Source organism: Lissotriton helveticus, chromosome 12 (genome assembly GCF_964261635.1).
Source record: "Lissotriton helveticus chromosome 12, aLisHel1.1, whole genome shotgun sequence".
In the NCBI taxonomy this organism is placed as follows: Eukaryota; Metazoa; Chordata; class Amphibia; order Caudata; family Salamandridae; genus Lissotriton; species Lissotriton helveticus.
This window is the reverse complement of record NC_136073.1, coordinates 446,002,584-446,016,094: the sequence shown is the minus strand read 5'-3', so window position 1 is coordinate 446,016,094 and position 13,511 is coordinate 446,002,584.

Below are 13,511 nucleotides of genomic sequence, written 5' to 3'. Positions count from 1 at the left end.
CCCACATTTTGCCACATAAACTTTGCCAAACGTGTGACATCCTGAAAAATCCAAATTAGCCCCAAAATACCCAACTAAGTCTACTTTATGACCGGTACACACTCCGGGTGCTACGTCAGGAGCAATCAGTTTTCTATTTGGTCATTAGTGCCTCATAAGGTCTTGCGCAATAATTGTGTACCATGCACACAATTCTACCAATAGTCACAATCCTACATCATCAATTGTAATCACACATGAGGGAAATTTGCTAGTTCCTTCGATCCACAAATGTTAAGAACAGTTTTAATTTCATGCTCATAGCTATCATACACACATTCACAATTCTCAAGACAATAAAACATATTTACTCTTCTGGGAATTGACCCACAAACTCTGCTGAATTGTCCCTTCTTACCATATCTTGAACATATCTTGTCAATGGCAGGACATATCTTAGCATTACCTAAATGCCCACTACTCCCACTTCTGTAACATAAGGGAAAATCTCTGGTGCTCTCCAGTTTCGTCCCTTTGTACTTCCCATCAGATTTTTTTATTCTCTCAATCTTATGCGTTGATGTCTTCTTTGAAATATCAACCTTTCTAGAAGCACTAAATACTTCACTTTATTCATTACCCCTTATTTGTTGAACAAACTTCTCAGAATGATCAATAGATATGGCTATTTGAATAGCAGCACTTAAAGACATTACTGACTAGTCTGCAATCTTTCCTGTATTTTATTGTCATTTGTCCTCATTAAGATCTTATCTCTAAGAACTTGCTCATAAGAAATATGTTCAAAGTCACACTTAACCACAAGAGACAAAAGAGCTGATACAAAATCAACAATAGATTCCTCATGTTGTTTTTTTCTCGAACAGAAAATAAATCTTTCCACGACAACATTCTTCTTCTTGCCATACCTTAGGTTCAATTGCTTAGATGCATACTGTTATGCATTAATAATACCAGGATTAACTAATGCAGGGAAATTCTTAAATTACTTCAAACCCATTCCACCTAAACAGTGTTTTAAAAGAGCTACGTTTCTCTCCAGTTCTCATTCCTCCCCCTCTAACACTTCCACATATGCTAAAACACTGGTTTCCATATTTCCCAATCAATTGATGGTCCCCCTGGTGGGGAAAGAAATGAGGGAGGATGTAAAATTAACCCTGGGTGGAGCTGGCAGAGTGGGACTCCACAGAGATCCACAGAGTTGGGAACAAACTCCATGGAACTCCGCTCCGCCACCCGCCTCTGCCCCACCTATTAAGAATTATTTAAAAATACATTAAAGGTAAAATAAAAAAGACTTACCTTGACTGCGGCGTCCCCGGACTGCCGTCCTCCTCTTCCTCACTGTCTCAGGGTGATCTGTGCATGTACACGCATGCACATTTCTCACAAGGAATGTACATGTGCGAGCATGAGCTCATGCGCAGATCAACTTGAGACAGCGAGGAAGAGGAGGTCAGCAGCCCAGGACCGCCGCAGTCAAGGTAAGATTTTTTCTTTTACCTGTAATGTTTTTTTAATGAATTCTTAATAAGGGGGGTGGAGGTGGGGGCTGGTCAACTCCGCTCTGCCATGGAGTGTGCGGAGATTTTCCTACTCCGCGTTCTCCGAGGAGCGCGGAGTAGGCAATTCTCCGCACACTCTACGGCGGAGCGGAGCTCTCCCCCGTGCCTAGGTAAAATACCAGACATTATCCCAACTAACTGTAATATCACACAAAGTTTCTAGAAAAAGGAAAAAAAACGAGATAATGAAGCAAATAAATAATAAAAGTGATCACCATTGTCACTTGTCACTCAGTCTGAAAAGTTCACAGTGTGCACATCACAGTAGTATGTGCATGCAAACAGGGCCGGACTGGCTGTAGCGGGCACCGGGCAATCCCCGGTGCGCCGCAAGGGTGGGGACCGTTTTTGTTACAGGACCGTTTAATCGGCCCTGTAACAAAATCGGCTGAAAACCGGCCCCGGCAAAGAGCTCGGTCGCACCCCCAAACTCCGAGCCAACCCCCCGCCCCCCTCACTCGGGGGCCGGCCGAGCACTTTGCCGGGGCTGGTTTTGGTTCCCAGTCCGGCCCTGCATGCAAACCAATATGTAAAAAGAATGCTCTAGCTCCACAACAAGCAACCAGGAAACCAAAAGAGGTCTTATCCTCCAAGATACTAAGCAAAGAAATAAGCTATTATCGTTAGTTCTAATGGCGGAGAGAGAAACTTATGAATGAGCCAAATCCTTGCCAGCGCTTGGGAGTTAGAAATGGATGTAAATAATGAATCTCACTGTTGCTTCCGTTAGCAACCCGAGATGTTGGCTGGCAACACGTAGATGCAAATAGCGTATGAGCAATCCAGTCAAGGTTCAGAACCAGGCGCGGTGCGTCCATAGGGGCGTGGGGGCGTAGCCCCCCGGCCCGCAGTCGCCCGCAGGAGACACCGAGGGAGAACTGACAATGCATGCCAGTCAGCATGACGTCAGGAGGCGTCATGTTGATTGACATGATTGTCACCAGGCAGGCAGCAACACGAGTGCGCATGCGTGGGGACGGAGGGTGAATTTTTTACCCGTGCCCACGCATGCGCACTTGTGTTCGTGCTTTTTTGTGCATGCCTATTAGGAGCCCTTCGGTCTCCTAATGGGCGTGCTCTGGGCGTAGAGTAACCTGTGCCCCTGCAGCGCCAGGATTGTCTGAAATATGGAAACAATTAGTGCGGACATGGCAGCCTGTTGACACGAGCTGTGCAAAAGAGTGACCACACGCAAGTAAGGAGGAAAAAAGTGTTTTGATGTGTTTTATTTGTTTAAGATGCCCGACAGCACTGCAGTGCTGAAAGAAGAAAAGCGTGCAGTCTTAAGTAAAGAGTTCACCCTGTACGGATGTGTGCAATGTGGCTATTAATCAACCATAGACAGTGTGAAAAAAGTTCAGTGGGGATGTAAATCACAAACTTATAGCCAGTTTCTCGCAGACTCCTGTCAGGTCAGTTTTCCTCCAAAGAGACCACGGATGTTTACAGTAAGGGTAAAATGAATGTGAATATATTAGATGGTGGAGTTGGGGGACCCAGCTTAAACGTGATTGGCCAGTTTCTAAGAGCCGCAGCAAAGGAAATTGAACAGGGAGAGTGGGTGCATGGATGGATGCATGCATGATGGGTGGATGGATGCATGAATGATGGATGGAGGTTGGATGGGTGGGTGGATGGATGGATGGATGGGTGGATGCATGAATGAATGATGTATGGATGCAGGATGGGTGGGTGGGTGGATGCATGAATGATGTATGGATGGATGCAAGGTGGTTCGGGCTCGCTCGCTGCGGTGCAATATGCAAATTAGTTTACGCCTCACCACTTTCAAATGTCACCAGCCGCCCCTGTTCAGAACCCAATGGCATGCGGAAATTGTAAATCTACACAGTCCAATGGGATGCAAAAAGACTGACACAATCTGACGTATAATACGTCCCTGTAAATCCATACTCTCCAATGGAACACAAAGAGACATCCTCGCATCCAATAAAGGTGATAATCCTTGCTTGTAGATAAATAAATAAATAACTCAGCATGGCAGCAACCGGACTTTGCCGTAATTTAGCTTGAACGTAATCTTCTGTTGAGAAGCTCCGTGCCGGCTCATTGCCAGTGTAATAAGATAAAGGGGTTATCTTATTCAGAAGAAAAATACAGACTAAGTAGTCTCCTTGCAGATCTGTTTATTCCATGCCAGCGTCCAGCTCCTTCTAACAAAGTGACCAGTAACGAATAGCGCCAACTGTTACATTCCTCTAAATATGTATACATCCTACAACAACTTAAACATATACACCCCTACTCTACGAGACAGGCTCGTTATTCCTTGAAAGTGCAATGTATGAAGTAGACATGAGCGTGCCATAACAGTGTCCCGCTCGTGTCTATTTCACATCAAAACATAATGAAACACAAACAGTACTAAACGCGCGAGCACAAGTTAACGTGCTCACGCACACACACAGAAGGGACAGGGAAGAGGGGCGGGAGAGGGAAGGGAAATACATGGTTTGAATGGTAGGTCAGAGAATTGTAGGAAGAGTAGTGAATGAAAGAGGAGAGGTGAAGTGTAGGGCAGTAAAGGTTAGAGAAAGGAAGCGTAGTAGAAATGGGTGGAAAAATAGTTGGTGATAAATGAAAATAATGAAATGGGAGGGTTTTAACGGAAGACAATGAGCTTCAAACAGGGTTAATTTAAGAAGAGTGGTTAGAAAATGACTATAATGGAGCAAAGGTTATCGTAGAAAATTGTAGATTAGGAATAGGTAAAAAAGGAAGGAGAAAGGGTAGTGAGACTAGTATGACCTGATAGGTGGTAGGTGAGGGGACCGGATGCAGGGTAAAAAAGCAAAAGTGAGTGGAAAACAGAAGTAGGAAAGGAAAGGGCTGGGAGTGGCAACTGATCAACTTGCGAGAAAGGGGCATCAAAAAGAGTGGTAGTGGATTGGGAACATTGGGATGTTTAAAGAATGGTGTTTGGAGTTTGAAATATTTAGATTGATGGGTGGATGAAGAATTTAAAGACTAGAGAGTTTTCAATTGGTTTTCAGTTCAGTTCAGTTTTCATTTGGTTTATTCGTACACCGTTGGCCTCTTGCCACACTCTTTGACCTCTTCTTTTTTTGGGGCTAGTTAGCCAATGTGGAGTCTGACTTCTCGGTTTGTGCATCTCCAGTCATCTTCTGTGGCTCTCCCCAGCCAGTGTCCTTGTGTTGTTTACTCCAGCAGCCTGATTATTAGCCTTTTATAGAAGGAACGTATAATAATAGAGACCTAACGACGTGTTATTATCACATTATTATTCTGAGGGGGATACCAAGTGTTTCCAGGCTCAAAGGGGGAAATGGAAAGGCACAGAAGAGGCTCAATTTCTTCATGGTTCGACCTTCTATGTCACTAAAACTGGCCTAGCCATCAACTTTCACCAGTGGTACTTTTATTGCCTTATTACCTCAACAGTGTTCTCTGTTGTGCTATTCTGCTTTGGTGGCCACCATGTGCAGGCTGTGCTGTGAGAACCTTAGACCTTGTTGACTGGTCTATGTTGTCATTAGTGTTCCATTCACAGAGTTATCAGACTTTGAAACTAGCCATAGACACGCGATCCGAGGCCTCCAGTTGGTGGTGAGCAACGCGTTATAAATCCCCTGAAAATAGAAACATAAATATTATAATTGTTCTCATCCCTGATTTAAAAAAAATATACATTCGAGCAGTCCCCTCAATACAATTAGTCTGCATGGAGCTACCCCAAATTTAATTGCAAAAGGATTTCACAGGGCCACACGCACATGTCAGTGTCTGACCAGCTCCTTCATTCTAGAGGTTTAACGAGAAACCATCTCCCTAATCCTGAAGTCTGTTCAAAATAATGCCATACTCATATCGTATACACCCCTAATACGCTTGTATTAGTGCCTAAGTTGCAATCTGGCCAGCCATACATTCAGCCCACGCAAGCAGGGCATTGATAAGGAGAACGTTCTGCCATGCCCTAATGCAAGCAAGGAAAAGATTATTTGGGCCGCTTGTTTTGTGGTGAGCTTTTGCTCTAATTGAGCTGCAGAGGGCCCCTCACACCCCTAGGCCAAGGTGCCAGTGCACCCGCTGCACCCCTCATAACAAGGCCCCTGCCCACTTGATGGATCAAAAGTGGAATTTTGCTTTTACTTTTCAGTTACCTGTAAAATTGTGTTTATAAAATTATAACACATGTTGTATATCTGCATTGTCTTTGCAGCTGACAGTTGCCTCGAGTATAAACACTTGAGATGAAACTGGCAACATAACAGCATTTAAATTGCAGCTGGAAGATTAGAGATAACAAGATTAATGTGTCTCCCATCAAATTAATGCTGAAATTGATGAACGCCACAGTGATACAAGGCAAATTACCGAGAGGCCTTTCCTTTACTTCAATGTGATGGCACGCGGTAATTGCATCAATTATAGAACTGTCCACGGTGAGTGTGCTGAATTTGTATTATTTAAACACCTAATAAGGATTCCTTCTGACACTGACCTTTTGTAGCATCGGGCAGCAGCAGGAGATTGGATAAAATCCAAGGAGATACAGGCAAATCGAAATGCCAGGCCTTGACAAGCCCATTATCAGCTGTTTATATCAATTTCAGTGCAACAGATCACATTAACGTGAAGTGATTTGTGTGCTCCTTTTCATTAATACAAGTAGGGAAACAGAGGGGACCGGCGCGTGTAAGCGAAAGAGTTCTCTTTCTCCACAAAGAGTTCTAAAGAATTGAGCATAGAACAGCTGGGATCATTCGTCCCTTCAATATGGTTTGGTAGCAAAGCTCTACCGCAATATTCCATTGGTAGGTTCAGAAGAATACAATTCAATGTTGATATCATGGTGCCCTAATTAAAGTTTGGCAGATAGATTACTCTGTTGTAATGGCGGCGGAGTATCCTGTCCACCAAACGTTTTGAGCTGCCTGCCCTTTTTTGTGTTTGGTGGTCCACTAGGTATTTGTCAATGGAGTAAAATCTACTCCGTCTCTGTAAAACTTTCTCTGACTGCGCAAGGGAGTATGGGCCGTCAGAAGTAAAGTCATCCAACTGTTCGCTTTATTTAGAATGGGCAGGAGGACGGCTCTTTTTTAACTGTTCGTCAGTGCCAGAAATATCCTGGCTGTGAGGGACGGTACAAATAAAACAAGCTTTGGCAATGCCAAGTAGTTTGGCTTATGACTGCACTGTCAAGCTAGACCTAAAAATCCATGTAAATTAATTACTGCCCTCCTCTCATCTGTGCTGCTGGCAGAGAAAAACACCATACTTTATCCAGTTATCTAAGAGATTTTAATAGCATTACACAGGCATGTGTGTACCTCTGAAAGTTCAAGCTCAGGATGCAGGATAAATAAACAAAATGATTACAGTTTTGTGGAGGGCAAACACTTTTTTGGTGGAAGCACACATCTTCTGCCCAATCAAAAGATGTACTCCTGGCTCCCAACATGCACGCATAGCCAAAGCCCCTCTCTTGGTGATTCTCACATAATTGTCTGTCAGCAGTTGTCCCATCATGTGAGCGGAGCCAAAGCCCCTCTCCTGGGGGTTCTCACATAACTGTCTGGTGGCAGCTACACCTAAATGTGACAACAGTTCGCAAAAATGAATAAAGTTACCTGCAGGAAAGGTGGCAGATGAAAGATATTGTAATATGAAGAAGACAAACTCTAATGCGAGAAAGGGGTTCAATCTCTAAGTACTTGTTAGACCTGACAGCCTTAAGGTGGTCTTGCCACCCAACTTTTTGCCTCCTCCTCCACTGTTTCTGACCTCGTTTTTGCTGGCCTTAGGACTCTGACCACTTTACCACTGCGAAGCAGTGCTAAAATGCATGTCATATCTTCCTAAAACACAGTAATATTGGGTGACCCCCAATTGGCATATTTAATTTACATATAAGTTCCTAGTAAAGTGAACGATATGTGCCCAGGGCCTGTAAATTAAATGATACTAGTGGGTCTGCAGCACTTATTAGGCCTCCCACTTAAGTAGTCCTTTCCCCATGGCTCAGGCCTGCCATTGCAGTCTGTGTGTGCAGTTTACACTGCCACTTTGACCTGGCAAGATAAACCTCGGTGAGTCACCCTAAGGTAGGCCCTGAACAACCCAGAGGGCAGGGTGCAATGTATTTTAAAGACAGGATATGCGCCTTTAAGGTTTACAGGTCCTGGTAGTGAAAAACTCTAAATGCGTTTTTCACTACTGCAAGGCCTATCTGTCCCACAGGATAACGTTGGGATTCATTTATTACATTTTTATAAGTACAATTCCTAATTGTGAAGTGTCAGAAATTGGGTTTCTGGTTGGCAGATGTATGTACCCTGTCTAAGCAGGAACCACAATCCTAGTCAGGGTAAGTCACAACACACCCTAAACTATCCTATGCTCACCCTCTGGTAGCGTGGCACAGAGCACTCAGGCTTAAATTAGGAGTCAATATGTGAAGACTTTGTGCAACACTTCACACAGTAACACAGTGATAACACCACAAAAAGACTCCACACCAGGTTAGAAAAATAGAGCTTAACTTTATAAATAAAACAAGACCAAAACAACAAAAATCAACAAGTCAAAGCTGAGGTATGAATTTTCACAGAATAAATGTAAAAAAGTGTTCAGAAGCAATTAGCGCTTTAAATAGGTTATCTGGTCATACTGGACCGGGCAAAGTCAATAGTTGAGGCTGACTGCGAGCTGAAGTTTCAAGGACATAAAAGACATCCAGCTTACCTGCTTCTGCACCTGCACTCTGCCATCTGTGAGTAGGCCCTGCCAAGTGCTGTCACCTCAGTCCTGGACCCTTAGAAGTGAGGCCTAAGGTGCTTGCTTCAGCAAAACTCATGCAAACTCTGTCGAACCGGTGCGTCAGTGTCATTGCGTGGATCAGAACCGATGCACCACGCCTGTTGTGTGGATCAAAACCGATGCATTGCTCCTGTTGGGTGGATCAGAACTTGCGCAATGGTAAGGTTGCGTGACCAGAATCTCCTCTGCTGCGTGGATCGGCCCAACACATTGTCATCAGAATCACCACTGCACAAGGCCTCTGCATCTCCATCAATCGCATCCTCGACTATGATTGCAAATCTCTGCATTGCAGCATAGGGGCTGATGCATTGTCGCTGCTGCATGGATTTGGACTGCCGCATCACCCTCGCTGCATGGATTGTCACCGATGCATCTCATGTCTTCGGCTGCGACCCGCATCTTCTACATCAATGCAGCCGGGATCACTGTACTTTTGCTCAGTGGGCCCCTCTGGGTCCCTGCATCCGACCCATTCACCATCATAGTCATCCTGAACTTTTGACTTTGTCCCAGTCTGGTGCAACTAGATTTCCCATGTATGCCCTTATTGCTTCTAAGTGCTAATTTACAGTTTATTCTTTAAACATTTATATCTCAAGTTCTACTTTTTAGATGTTTATCCATTTGGTCTTGTTTTATTAATTAAATTAAGTTCTATTTTTCTGAACTGGTGTGGAATCTTTCTGTGTGATGTTTTTACTGTTTTACTGTTTGAAGTGTTGCACAAATACTTTACATGTTGCCTGAGGGTGAGCACAAGTTATTTGAGGGTTTGCATTCTTCTTACCCTGACTAGGATTGTGGTTGCTGTCCGACTTGTGCTCATACCCTAGTGAACCAATAACCCAATTACTAACAGTACTCTTTAACGAAAGTACTCTAGGTGGCTCTGTTGAAACACATAATAGCTACGCAACCTGCTAATACAGGCCCAATACTGGATGCCACATCTGACCCACCCCCAAGACGCACCAGCCAGCCCACCATCTCCACCTGGACGCCGATCCCAGCTGAAGACACCACGTCAACCATGAAAGGCATCCACTCAGGAGCCCCTACTGACCCCTGCCCCCACACATCTACCACAGAGCCTCCACCACCATCGCACCCGAACTACAACACACCATCAACATCACCTTCGAAACAGGCACCTTCCCAGATGACTGGAAACGTGCAGAAGTCAGGCCCCTGCTCAAGAAGCCCACATCTGACCCAACCGACCTCAAGAACTACTGGCCCATTTCGCTCCTCCCTTTCGAGGCCAAAGTGGCAGAGAAAATTGTCAACAGGGAGTCCGACAGGGTTTATCACTAAGCCCGACCTTCTTCAACATCTACATGGCCCCCCTCACCGCCATCATCCGACAACATGGCCTCAACATCGTCTCCTATGCTGATGACATCCAGCTCATCCTCTCCCTCACCAACTTTCCCGCCACTGCCAGACTCAACGTCCAGAAAGGTATGCAGGAGGTCGCCGTCTGGATGACCAACAGCTGCCTAAAGCTCAATTCAAATCTAGAGTGGGGGAGATAGAAGAAGCGATGATCCATTCAGCTTCCTAGTAATCATTCAAAATCAATGGGGAATGGATCACTTGTACCTGCCACCAGGGCTCAGGTGGTTCTATCCATCATTGCTTAAAAAACCCTCATTCACATAGACAGGTCGGTAGGCGGTATATCTTGGTTCTCCGCCTTAGTCAGATACGTAACAGCATCATCATTGGGTTTCTTTAATGATTTCTCCACCTGGAGGGAAATGTAGTGTTGCTGCCAGTGGGGCGTACCACTGCAGCACACGCCCCCTCCCCTTGACTCATGTGCGTTTCCCCCTGAGGCGTGCTGAGTGTTGGTGGCCCCCTTACGTGAGCGCGGTAGCGCCACCGAGTAAATAAATAGCCCAGGGCTCTGGGCGTGGTCAGTACGTAACTAACCACCACTGTAAACGTATGTGTCTCTGCGTGTGATTTATACAGGCCCACACCGGGACACCACATTGGCGACGAGGATGGGATCTGCCCCCCTGCTCATCGCGTGCCCTACTGCTCCGTGACCCTGCCGGTCACCCGCACCCGGCCCCGCTGCCCCGCGGCACGCCTCCTGACGGCGGTGCGCCTCCCTGCTTTCCGAGGCCACCCCGCAGCCTCGACCACGTCTCCTGCCCTCGCCTGGCCCGCCCGTTCCCCAGCGGAGGGGATTCCGGCGGCGGAGGATCCAGTGTCTGCCTCGCCTACCTTCTGCACGTCGTCCTGCCTGCCGGCTGCCGGCGCTGCCGTCCGGCCCATCCACGTGGCCTCCACAAGGTACGGGCTGCTGCCTGCCGCTCCACACGGCTGCCCCTGTGCCCTGCCTCCGCCTCACTACTGCCGCCCAAGGCCCGCAATCCACTCCCTGCAAGCCGCCAGGCCCGCACGTCGACCCAGCGATCCCGCGCATGCGCGGCTCACACGGCGGCCCTACCTCACGCATCTGGCGTGTCATCAAGGCCGTGAGGCTGCCGTTCCTCACGCATCTAGCGGAGTGGAGCCTGCGAGTGCCCCGGAGGTGCCTGCTTCTTCCTGTTGTGCCTGTGTGGCCCTGAGAGACCTGCATCTGCCCACAGGTGCTGTGGGTGTGTCCCGTTTGTCCTTCCGGCCGCCAGCATGGCCAATGTGCCCCCCCTGGAGCCCTTCTCCATCACCGGCACGCCACCCTCCCAGGCTTCTCGATGGAAAAAGTGGGTAGAACGTTTGGAGACCTACTTTATTGCGGCTGAGGTCGCAGTGGAGAGACGCAGGGCGATGCTCCTACACCTGGGTGGAGAGGCAATCCACTACATCTCCAAGGACATCACGGAAGGCAACCCGCCCCACACGTACACCACCCTGCGGGATGCTATCACCAAGTATTTCGAACCCTTCACCAGCGCAGACTACGAGCGCTTCCTGCTCCGACAAGCGCGCCAACTCCCCGAGGAGTCGGTTGATGTGTTCTACGCGCGCCTTAAGAAATTGGCGAGCACGTGTACACTCCCGGACGCGGAAGACGAAATTCGCGCCCAGTTCATTCAGGGGTGCGCATCTCTGAAGCTGAGAGAGAGAGTCCTCGAAACGGACGCCATGCCCATGCGAGACATACTCGCTTTAGGACGGTCCAAGGAACTCTCCAAAGCCCGGGCGGCCCACATGGAGCCAGGCCCGGCCGTCAAGATCAAATCGGAGCCAGTGTGCGCAGTCAGGACGCAACGTCCAGATAGCCGGTCGAGGCCTCAGAAGACCACTCAGCCCCATCACTCCCAGTCCACCCGAGATCGAAACTGCATGTGGTGTGGAGGTGCCACTCCGCACAAAGGAGCCTGCCCAGCTCAAGGGAAAATCTGCAGTGCCTGCGGCAAGGCCAACCACTTCGCGAGTGTCTGTCTGTCGTCTCAACGGAAGAAGCTCAGCGGCCCACCCAGGAGGGCGCGACAGGTGGCGCCACTCCCGGACACGTCACCCGGCAGCGATATGGACGACGACGAAGAAGATGCCGCGTCTGTCCACGTGGTGCGCATGCTCAACTCCCTGACGGCCGCATCATCATCCGAGCCGATGTGCACTGTCCAAGTCCACGACCAGGCGGTCAGAGCCCTCATCGACACCGGTGCCACGATAAACCTCATGGCGGCCAATGTATACCGGGACCTGGTGGACGCTCCCGCCCTTCACTCCACCAGAGTGCAGGTGTTTGCCTACGGGACTCGGCGGCCCCTACGCCTGTGCGGGGTATTCAGAACTACCATATCCCACGACGCCAGGCAACTGCAGACAAAAGTCTACGTGTCCCAAGAAGGGTCAGGATTCCTCCTTGGCTGCAAGACGGCACGTGAACTTGGACTCATACACTTTGCCCTGACCGTACAAGCTCAAGGCCTGGATAATCTGGTCACTGAACACTCCTCGCTGTTCGAGGGCATCGGATGCCTCCGTGGGCCTCCTGTCCAGCTCCACATTGACCAATCCGTGGCCCCTGTCGCTCTACGACACAGGCGGATCGCGTTCCACCTCCGACCCAAGGTAGAAGCTGAACTGAGAATGCCGGAACAAGCAGGAATCATTGAACGCGTGACCGGGCCCACCCCGTGGGTGTCCCCCATCGTGGTAGCGAAAAAACCGAAGCAACCCGATGCGGTAAGGATATGTGTGGACATGCGACTCCCCAACCTGGCCATCAAGAGGGAACGTCACCTAACGCCGACCATTGACGACATCATCGGGGAGCTCGCAGAGTCCAAGTGGTTCTCCAAAATGGACCTGAGATCAGGATACCACCAGATCCCGCTTCACCCAGACTCACGCCCCATCACCACGTTCTCTACCCATGCTGGCCTGTGGAGATACACGAGGCAAAATTTCGGCATCTCAAGCGCCGCCGAAGTGTTTCAGAACATTATCCACAATGTCCTTCAAGGCCTCGTCGGGGTGCTAAACGTAAGTGACGACATCCTGGTGCATGCCCCGACTCTGGAGGAACACATCCGGCGCGTCCACGCAGTGTTCGACCGCCTAAAAGAGAGAGGGCTGACTCTCCACAAAGACAAGTGCGAGTTCCTGCGAAGAGACATAAGCTTCTTCGGGTATAAGTTCTCCGACCAAGGAGTAGGCCCGGACCCAGAGAAGGTCCAAGACATCCACAACGCGCCCGCACCCACCTCAGTGACCGCAGTCCGCAGTTTCTTAGGCATGGTGACCTACTGCGGGCGTTTCATGAAGGACCTGTCCGACCTAACTGGACCACTCCGGGATCTCACGAAATCCAACACCGCCTGGACGTGGGGTCCAGACCAACAGGAGTCGTTCGAGAACACGAAAGCGGCTCTCTCAGCCGACACGGCGCTGGTGTACTTCAACCCTCAGAACGAATCACAACTGCTTGTAGACGCCAGCCCCACTGGCCTGGGCGCCGTCTTATCGCAACGTCAACCATGCGGGGAGTGGGCCCCCGTTGCATATGCCAGCCGCACCCTCACACCCACCGAACAACGCTACTCCCAAATAGAGCGGGAGGCCATTGCGATCCTGTGGGGGTGCCGCCATTTCCACATTTACCTCTATGGACACCCTTTTTCAGTAGTGACTGATCACAAGCCCCTAATACCACTGTTCCAAGGCTCTTCC